Source organism: Ursus americanus, chromosome 29 (genome assembly GCF_024610735.1).
Source record: "Ursus americanus isolate L20-20 chromosome 29, mUrsAme1.1.p, whole genome shotgun sequence".
Taxonomy (NCBI): domain Eukaryota; kingdom Metazoa; phylum Chordata; class Mammalia; order Carnivora; family Ursidae; genus Ursus; species Ursus americanus.
The window spans coordinates 22,703,940-22,714,330 of NC_142155.1; positions in this window are offsets into that span (position 1 = coordinate 22,703,940).

Genomic DNA, 10,391 nt, shown 5'->3' on the forward strand with positions numbered 1-10,391 from the left:
CAAATATTGGATTGTTCTTTGAAATGGATCTTGAATCTCTCCACTTATTATTATTCCACTGCCTCTTACTGGACTATTGCAGAAGTCTCCACATTTGTCAATCTGCATTCCCTTTTGCTCCTATCATCATTAAGCTTAGATTCTGCTATATTTAATGGGAATTCACAAGTAGTGGTATGAACAAGATAGAAACTTCCAAACATTCCACAGTCATCAGGGACCTCCATCTCACTGTTCCACTGTATTAAGAGAATTGCCCCCAAATCTAAGATGTCTGCTCCAGCCTGGGCACCTGTCTGTATTCTGAGGAGCTAGGAAGGAGGAAAGCACAAACAAGAGATTACTACCACTCCTAAGGAGACTTCACATAAAATTTCACTTGTTATTTATCAGAACTTTGTCACTTGGCCATGCCTAACTGTAAGAGATGTGGAGGAGTATATGAATCCTCCCATCAATGTGTCAAGCTAATGAACTATACTAATGAGTAAGGGAAAAGTAAATACCGAGAGGCATATAGCAGTTTCTGCCACACTGTTCTATAGTGTATCCTTCAGAGCTTGTAGCTGTTTTTGGCAACAACAACCATCCAGATACCTAGTCACTGTATGACTGGAACGAGACTATGACCTTAATTACTGAAAGAGCCTCTTAGCCCATCTCCCAGTCTTGCCCCATCATGGCTACTGTCACAGAGCAGCCAGAGTGAAATTTAAAAATATATCTGATCATATCATTCTTCAGTATAAGATTCTCTAATGGCATCTCTTCCCACATAGAGTAACAGCCAATGTTCTCACAATAGCCTGAAAGGTCATACACAAATTTTCCTCTGGTTACCTCTCTGATTTCGTTGCCATTGACTTCCCCCCATGCTTACTATTTTATGCATATGCTGTCCTCCTTGCTTGCCTCGTACATTCACAATATTAGTCTCCCTGCAGTGCCTTTGCATTCACCATTCCTTCTGGCTAGCATACACTTCCCTCAAATAGTCACATGGCTCCCTAGGGATGATCTCATTTGTGAGGTCTCTCCCAACCACTCTCCATAAGAGAACCATCACTAGTCATTTTCTAGTCCTTTCACCCTTCTTTATTTTTCTCTATAAACTTATGCTTATATGACTTTTATTGTTGTTTTATGATTTTTGTGATCTCTTTCTATTAGCATGTAGTCTTTTCAAGGGCAGGGATTTCATCACATTTGTGATGAATAGCATTTGGCACACAGAAGGCATTCAGGATATAATGAGGGAGTAAATTAAGTTTATTAATGGGAGGTGGGAAAAGTTAATATCTATTGTAGAAAATAATTTTTTGAGTTCATTAACTTTGCTTTTCTGTATACGCCTAGAAGAATATTAATTACTCATTTAATAATGGCTTCGTGGGTGAGATCAGAAGTGCTGCTATGTGAATGTTTTTGATCATTCTGATCTCCTGGTGTGGAACATGACAATTAAACACATATCTATTCCCATATCAAATGTTTATGAAATTTAAATACATTTTCCTCACCAAGAAGTTTTGCTCAAGGAGAAATCATTCTCAAAGTTAATGAGACCTCTTAGAATTACACTTAAATAGTCAAACACTCACTAAAGCCACATTTTAAGGTGGTCAAAGACTTTTAGAGATTTTCATGTATATGAATGATGTGATTAGGTATTTCAACCTCTGATGATGAGAGTGTGGAATGAGATTTTTGTAGTTCTTCCTCCAATAATTTTCTATTGCTAATATCTAAAAAGTTCAAGATTTCTTCTAGAAATAGATGTTTGGTTGAAAAATTTCCCTATATTCTTTCTGTTCTGTAATTACAACTATACTGAAACTAATTTGACTTCATAGAATTCAACAATCTGGTTCATATTTTAACACCTTAGGTTTGTTGATTGTCTCTTACCTTGCTTCTGAAGACATTAATTTTTTTAGCTGAATTCCAAGTTAAGAACTATTTTTTTCTTGTGCCCTAGTCCTATGTGGATTGTGTTGCTCTATTTTCCTAGACTCTAGATTGTTAATTAAAACATACAAAATTAATTAATTATTAATTTATTAATTTATCATTGAGTATATATATTAGCCTAATGCAGATAATATCATTAGCCCATCTAGATAATATCATTAGACCCCTAGCTAGGTCACCTTAGACACATACTGTCTTTCCATATATTTAAGATCTATTTGAATTTTCTATTCTGTTAACTTTTTATTCCTAACTTTTGTCCATATTTCAATTTGTTGATGATTATTTACTAATTTGTTTGAAGGAGTTGGTTTTTGGGTTTTTTTGTAAATTAGGAAAATTAACTCTTTGTCTAAAAGTTGCAATTATTTTTTAGTTTGTCTTTATAATGATTTTTCTTATGGTGATTTTAGCCATGCAGTCATTACTTAAATTTCTATTTTTAATTAATGAAATTCATCAATATGTTATTTCATGGCTTCTGTTTTTTTTTTTTTTTTGTATTATATTTGGGAAAATCTTCATTCTGAGATTAAAAAAGATTTATCCTGAAACCACAATGAGATATCACCCCATACCTGTTGAATAGCCATCAACAAAAAGACAAGAGAGTACAAATGCTGGCATGGATGTGGAGTAAAGGGAACCCTTGTGCACTGCTGGTGAGATTATAAACTGCTACAGCCACTATGGAAAAGAGTATGAAGGGTCCTCAAAAAATTAAAAATAGAACTACCATATTATCCAGCAATTCCACTTCTGGAAATATATCCAAAGGAAATGAAAGCACTAACTCAAAAAGATATTTGTACCCCAATGCCTGTAGCAGCATTATTCACTGCCAAGACATGGAAACTACCTAAATGTCCATCAGTATGTAAACAGATAAAGAAGTTGTACACACACACACACACACACACACACACACACACACACAATGGAATATTATTTAAGCACTAAAAAAATGAGGAAATCCTACCAATTTTGACAACATGGATAGACCTTAAAGCCATTGATTGAAGTGTTGCATGAAATAAGTGAGCAGAGAAAGACAAATACTGTATAAGCTCACTTAGATATGGAATCTAAAAAAAGAAAAAGAAAGACAAACAAATTGATAGAAAAAGAGATCAGACTTGTGGTTACTAGAGATAGAGATAGAGGTCAGGGGGAGTTGGAAGAAGGTGGCCAAAAAGTATAAACTTCTAGTTATAAGATAAATAAATAGTAGACATGTAATGTCTACATGATGACTACAGGTGACACTGCTGTATGATTCATAGCAATGTTAACAGAATTAATTTTGAGTTCTCAAAGCAAGAATAATTATTCAATTTTTTTCTTTTTTACTGTATCTATATTAAAAGATGGATGTTAGCTGAACCTATTGTAATCATTTCACAATACATGTAAATCAAACCATGATATTGTATACCTTAAACTTATATAAGTGATATATGCCAATTATTTCTCAACAAAACTGGATAAAAAAGAGAATTATCTCTACACCACTTAGGATGGCTATTAAAAAAGAAAAGAAAACAATAAGTGTTGGAGATGATAATGGAGTAACTGGAACCACTGTGAATTTGTACATGAGAATGTAAAATGGTGCGGCTGCTGTAGAAAAAAGTATGTCAGTTCCTCAAAAGATTAAGCAGAGAATTACTATGTAATCCAGCAAGTCCACTTCTAGGTGTATACATAGAGAAATTAAAAGCAAAAATTTGAATGATATTTAAGTAGCATTATTCACAAAGCCAAAAAGTGAGAAAACTCAAATGTCTATCAAAAGATGAACAGATAAACAAATGTGGTATATCCATACAATGGAATATCATTCAGCATTAAAAAGGGATGAAATTTTGATATACAACATGGATAAACCTTGAAAACATTGTACCAAGTGATATAGGCCAGGAACAAAAGGACAACTATTATAGGATTCTACTTGTATGCAGTAATTAGAAAGGGCAAATTCATAGGGGTGGAAAGTACAATAGTGATTGCCAAGTGGGGGTGGGAGGTTACTGCTTAGTGAGTATAATTTAGGTTTGGGATGACAAAAAAGTTCTGGGGGCACCTGCGTGGCTCAGTCTGTTGAGCATCCGACCCTTGATTTCGGCTTAGGTCATGATCTCAGAGTTGTGAGATTGAGCCCCACGTCGGGCTCATGCACTGGGTGTGAAGCCTGCATGGCATTCTCATTTTCTCTCTTAAAAAAAAAAAACTTCTGAAAATGGATGGTGGCATTGGTTGCACAACAATGTGATGCACTTAATTCCACTGAATTATACACTTAAAATGATTAAAGTGATAAATTTTTTTTTAAAGATTTTATTTATTTATTTGACAGAGATAGAGACAGCCAGCGAGAGAGGGAACACAAGCAGGGGGAGTGGGAGAGGGAGAAGCAGGCTCATAGCAGAGGAGCCTGACATGGGTTCGATCCCACAACACCGGGACCACGCCCTGAGCCGAAGGCAGGCGCTTAACCGCTGTGCCACCCAGGTGCCCCTAAAATGACAAAATTTATACTATGTATATTTTACCATAATTAAAAAAGAATGACTTCATTTTATCATTTAATACTTTTGCAGTTTAACTTTTTAGCCCCATTTATTATTATTTTTTTATTATTAACATATAATGTATTTTTTGTTTCAGGGGTACAGGTCTGTGATTCATCAGTCTTACACAATACACAGCACTCACCACAACACATACCTTCCCCAATGTCCATGTACTTTCATTTTATAGATTTCAATACTGGATCCATTGTTCAGTTGCAAGAAGCAGGCTAATTTTAAATAAGAAAAGTTTATTGAATGACATTTATTTATTCAGTTTTATACTAGTTTGTTTATCATTAAAATGGAATTTATTTTTTAAATGTTCAAAAAGAACCCATTATGGAGACTTTTCTAAAAAATGTATTTTAATAAAAGATAAAGCAAAATCAGCTTTTATTAGTTTTAATAGTGATTTTACTTGAGAAAGGGAAAAGAAGGGGCTACTCGTAAGGCTCACTTTGTATTACTTTGTAATACTTAGGTATTATCAAAAATCAAAGCAGATAATCATTAAAAGATAAATCAAGGTTGGAGCACCTGGGTAGCTCAGTCGGTTAAGCATCTGCCTTTGGCTCAGGTCATGATCTTGGGGTCCTGGGATCGAACCCCACATCAGGCTCCCTGCTCGGTGGGGAGTCTGCTTCTGTCCCTCCCTTATCCCCTCCCTACTCGTGCTCTCTCTCTCTCAAATAAATACATAAAATCTTTAAAAAAGAAGATGTCAGGGTAAGATTTTTCTTTTCATAAGCTTCCCTCCCTTCAGAAAATGTCAATTTATTAATATCTCTTGTGTTATAGTTTTCTTAATATGTTATATCTAGCTAAAATATTCTTTTTCAAAATCTAGTGAGAATTTAAGGATGAACTTTAATCCATTTTTTTTTCAAATACAGAAGTGTATTAAAAAACAATATTTCTTCAAAGATTACAACTTCAACTATAATGATGATTGTTTTTACTCCCAGAAATTTCAACCAATATTTTTATATAAAAACCTAAGGTTTCCATCTTTTTTTATCTTAACACTCCAGGGAGTTATACTATATTTTCAGAAATCGCTCCTAAATACACATCTACTAACAATACTAATTACTAATGTGACTAGCACAAAGTGATCAAGCACAAGAGTGGAGAGAGGTTAAGTCAGAGAGACTGCTGGGGCCAGATTATGCAAGGCCTTGCACTCTCTGCAGAGGCCTTTAGATTTTTATACAGTTAACACAGGGAGCTACTAGAGGGATTTTAACAGAGGAGTAATTTAGATTCAAGCAATGTTTCCACTGTAGTCTTCAGAAGATTCTGTAGAAACTAAGGGCAGAAGCAGCTGGACCAGTTAGGCAGCTATGTCAGTGGTCCAAATAAGATATGATAGTTACATGGTCTAGGGTGGTGGCAGTGAAGGTGCTGAAAAATGATTGGATTTGGGATATGTTTTTAAGTTAGAGACAGTGGGATTTGCTGATAGATTGGCTGTAAGGTACAAGAGAAAGAGAGGAGTCAAGGATGACTCAGGTTTTGGAATTACAAAATCTGTGTTTGGAAGAAGTGGAAGAATAGATAAATACAATGGAGCTGAATAATAAGAATCTTTAGTGCCAGATGAGTAGTTTGGACTTGCTCCTGTAAGCATTACAAAGTCAGTTTAGATTACTGGGTAGGAGAATAAGATGATGTAAGAGGTGCTATGGGAGCACCTGGCAGCATTATTTAGCTGGGCTGAAAGAAGGATGATGAGGCAGGACTAAGGAAACAGGACTCTGCTGGTTTGTGTCTGACGGTGGTAAGACTTGTTCCTCCTCTTTCCTCCTTTGGTAATGGAGGCCCTCTCCACCCAATGGGTCCTTGTCTCTATTAAATATGCCCTCCAGTTCCCCATGGAATCTGTCAGAGTAAGAACATATTAGAATTAGTACGATTGGTCACACAACCCCCCCAAGACACAAATAGAGTTATTTGCCTCTCATAGAACTTGCTAGACAGCAGAGTGAGCAGATTGATGGAAACACTCAGCCCAGACTATCTCATTTTGAATTTGGGCTTTACTACTTATATTTGCCCAACCTTGGGCAAATTATTTACCTTCCCTATATCTTAGTTTTCTCATCTGTGAAAAGAGGTTAAAACAACTCATAGGACCAAGGTGAGAACTAAATGAGTTTTATATTTTAATGCATTTGGAATGCTGCCTAGGTCATGGTAAAATGTTCAATAAATGTAAGTTGATTTTTCCCCTTAACCTTCACATAAGAAAAAATCAATGTAGACTAATCCTTTAGACATGTTTTATAGTAATCTTGGTATAGATTGATTAGGGTTTTTAGAAGGTAACTGTGACAATATCATTTCAAAAAAAAGAATAACAATTTGATATCTGGATAAAAGAAACAGATGCTGCTGCTGAGTGACTAGAAGAAGAGTGGTGTCCTTAACAAACAATGAGGAAGTTTGGAAAGAACCCACTTTTTTTAATGTCAAATGTTTTAGAGCTTCACATGTTTTATTTTATTTTATTTTATTTTATTTTATTTTATTTTATTTTTTAAAATAAGCTCTACACCCAAAATGGAGCTTGAACTCATGATATTGAGATCAAGAACCACGTGCTTTGTGGACTGAGCCAGCCAGGCGCCTTGAACCCACATTTTTAAAAGGGGAATTTGGCAAGTTTCTTTGGAAATGTATTTATTTCAATCAATATTTTTTGATGATCATATGACATGTTATCATTACAATTTAAAATAATTCTATAATTGCCTGTAGGAAAGTTTCTCTCCAGCTTTAGCAAAGATATTTATTGACTAGAAAAAAAAGAACAAAGTCCTCAAGGTATATAAAGTGTGTGTGATCACTTTCAAATATAATCTTATAAGAAAGGAGCTATTCACCATTATTATAAGGCTATGTTTTCTGTTTTAAAATTCCCACTTTCCTCCTGGATTGAAATTTTATTCTTATTACCATGTAGATTCTATGTATGTATGCTGACTACATGATATTGTTACCAGTCACATATAATTACATGATTTAATTTGTTGCATGTTTTCAGATAATTACCAGCCAGAAATATTTTCATCTTCTTTAATTATAAAAAAAAATTAAGATATAAAATCTTTGATATTCAAAAAATATTTTCTAAGTGATTAAAATGATATCTAGGCATGCTAAAAAGAAGTTAGAACTTTTGAGATTAATAAGTTTAGTGATGGCAACAGTTTCCTATACCTACTATTCATTTGAGGGTCTTTATTTCTTTGCATCTGTGGTGGGCAGAATAATGGCCCTTCAAAAATGTCTATGTTCTAGTCCCCAAAATTTGAGAATACCTTACATGACAAAGAAGTATTAAGATACCAGATAGAATTAAATTTGTTACTCACTGACCTTGAGATGGGGAGATTATCCAGATTATCTGGGTGGGGGTCACTATGTAATCACAAGGGTTACTATAGGTATGGGAGGAAAACAAAAGAGGGATAACCAGAAAGATAGCAAGATGGAAAAGATTAGACCGGCCATTGCTGGATTTGAAGATGTAAGTGGACAATAAGCCAAGAAATATGGGCAGCCTCTAGAAGCTGGAAAAGGCAAGAAAACAGATTCTCCCTAGAGACTCCAGAGGGAGCACAGCCCTGTTGAAACTTTGCTTTTATTTTTTTATTTTTTTATCACTTTTAACATTTATTAAATATTCTTCCAAATGTTTTTCAGTACACAGATGGATGATAGACAAATGAAGCTTAGGCAAAATGGCTAGACATTTTAAAAAAATACAGAATAGCACTATCCATACTGTTTTTGATTGGAATAACTTTTCTAGCTAATTGAAACTTTGCTTTTAGTCCAGTGAAACCCATTTTCGACTCCTAAGCTCCAGAACTGTAATACGATAAATCTATGTTGTTTTAAGCCACCAAATTTGTGGTAATTTGTTACAGCAGCAATAGAAAACTAATATATCATATAAGAGAGACATATCAAAACAGGCACAGAATAGTTTAAGAAGTTCAACAGATAAAAAGGATGTAACTCAGGATTTATAAAATTCATGATGTACTTCACCGAAGGAATCAGAGTTAGATATTAAACTCACTGCTCAAATTAGCACCTAGAGCATTTTCATTTTATTTATTTATTTATTCATTTAAATAATCTCTACACCCAACATGGGGCTTGAACTCGTGACCCCGAGATCAAGAGTTGCATGCTCTTCCAACTGAGCCATCCAGGCACCCCATGAGCTTTTTCACTTTAACTCTATTCCTGGATTACTATCTCATTCTGTCTGTAGAATTTTCACAGACTTGGCACAACTATAAAAGCAGTGAATATCAACTATTAGAACTTTAAAAGAAAAAATGTCTTACAATACTCTTGTTTAATTAGGGTGGCATTCTTTTTAACCCAAACCAGTCAGAAAAATCTAACTAAAACAGCCAAGGAATTTTTTTTTAATTCTATTCAGATTTATATCTGTAAGTTTTATAATCACTAGACTGTATTTCTAACACTGTTACTTTCAGCACATCATTTAACCTCACCATTTCCAGATTACAAATTTACAAAGAAATAACTAGAAACACTTAACCCAAGAAGTGAAGTGATGGTTAATTAGATTATATCTGTAAAATAGTCTATACATCTAATAACATCTTTCATCTGAATATCCCAAAGCACATTTTATAAATGTTAGTGAGTCTTTTTTTTTTTTTAAGATTTCATTTATTTATTTGACAGAGAGAAAGATAGCCAGTGAGAGGGGGAACACAGCAGGGGAGTGGGAGAGGAAGAAGCAGGCTTCCCAACGGAGAAGCCCGATGTGGGGCTCAATCCCAGGACTCCGGGATCACGCCCTGAGCCGAAGGCAGACGCTTAACAACTGAGCCACCCAGGTGCCCCCAAAACGTTAGTGAGTCTTATCTCAATTATCTGAGGGGGAAAAGGGCAGAGGGATTAACTAGATCAGAAAATGCCATAAATTACCCACTGGTGGTAGTAGATTGTTAGGGCCCTAGATGCTGCGCTTCTCTCTGCTTACCAGTATTTTAAACTCTGTTTTATACCACTAGGCATTATCAATAAAATCAATTATATCATAAGCCCTAAAACTCATGGAAAATGTTTCAGAGATCCAAGCCTTTATTTAACATGATATGGAAAGGCTTAAAGTCAACTGATTTTTTACAAAGGTGACAAGAAGACACACTGGTGAGAGAACAGCCCCTTCAAAAAATGGTGTTAGGAAAACTGAATATTCACAAGCAAAAGAATTAATTGGAACTTTAACTTAACTGGCACACAAAAATCAACTCAAAATGGGTTAAAGACTTAAGCATAGTACCTGAAACTATAAAATTTCTAGAGAAACAGATGGGAAAACCTTCATGACAATGGTCTTGGCAATGACTTATTGGATCAAAAGCACAGAAAACAAAAACAAAAATAAACTATTGGATTACATCAAACTAAAAACTTCTGCACAGAAAAGGAAACAATTAACAAAGTGAAAAGGCAACTTAAGGAATGGGAGAAAACATTTGCAAACCATGAATAGGGTATATATGGTATATTACCTGGTATATGAACCATATAAGGTGTTACTATCCAAAGAAAACTTCTTCAGCCCAATAGCTCACGCACGTGCACACACACACACATGCACAAAGGACTTAAATAGACATTTCTCAAAAAAATATATACAGATGACCAGCACATATATGAAAATATACTAAGCATCACTTATCATCAGGGAAATGCAAGTCAAAATTTTCCTTGTATACTATTTTTGCAAATGTAAAATGGTGCAGTCACTATGGAAAACAATATAGAGGTTCCTCAAAAAAATTAAAA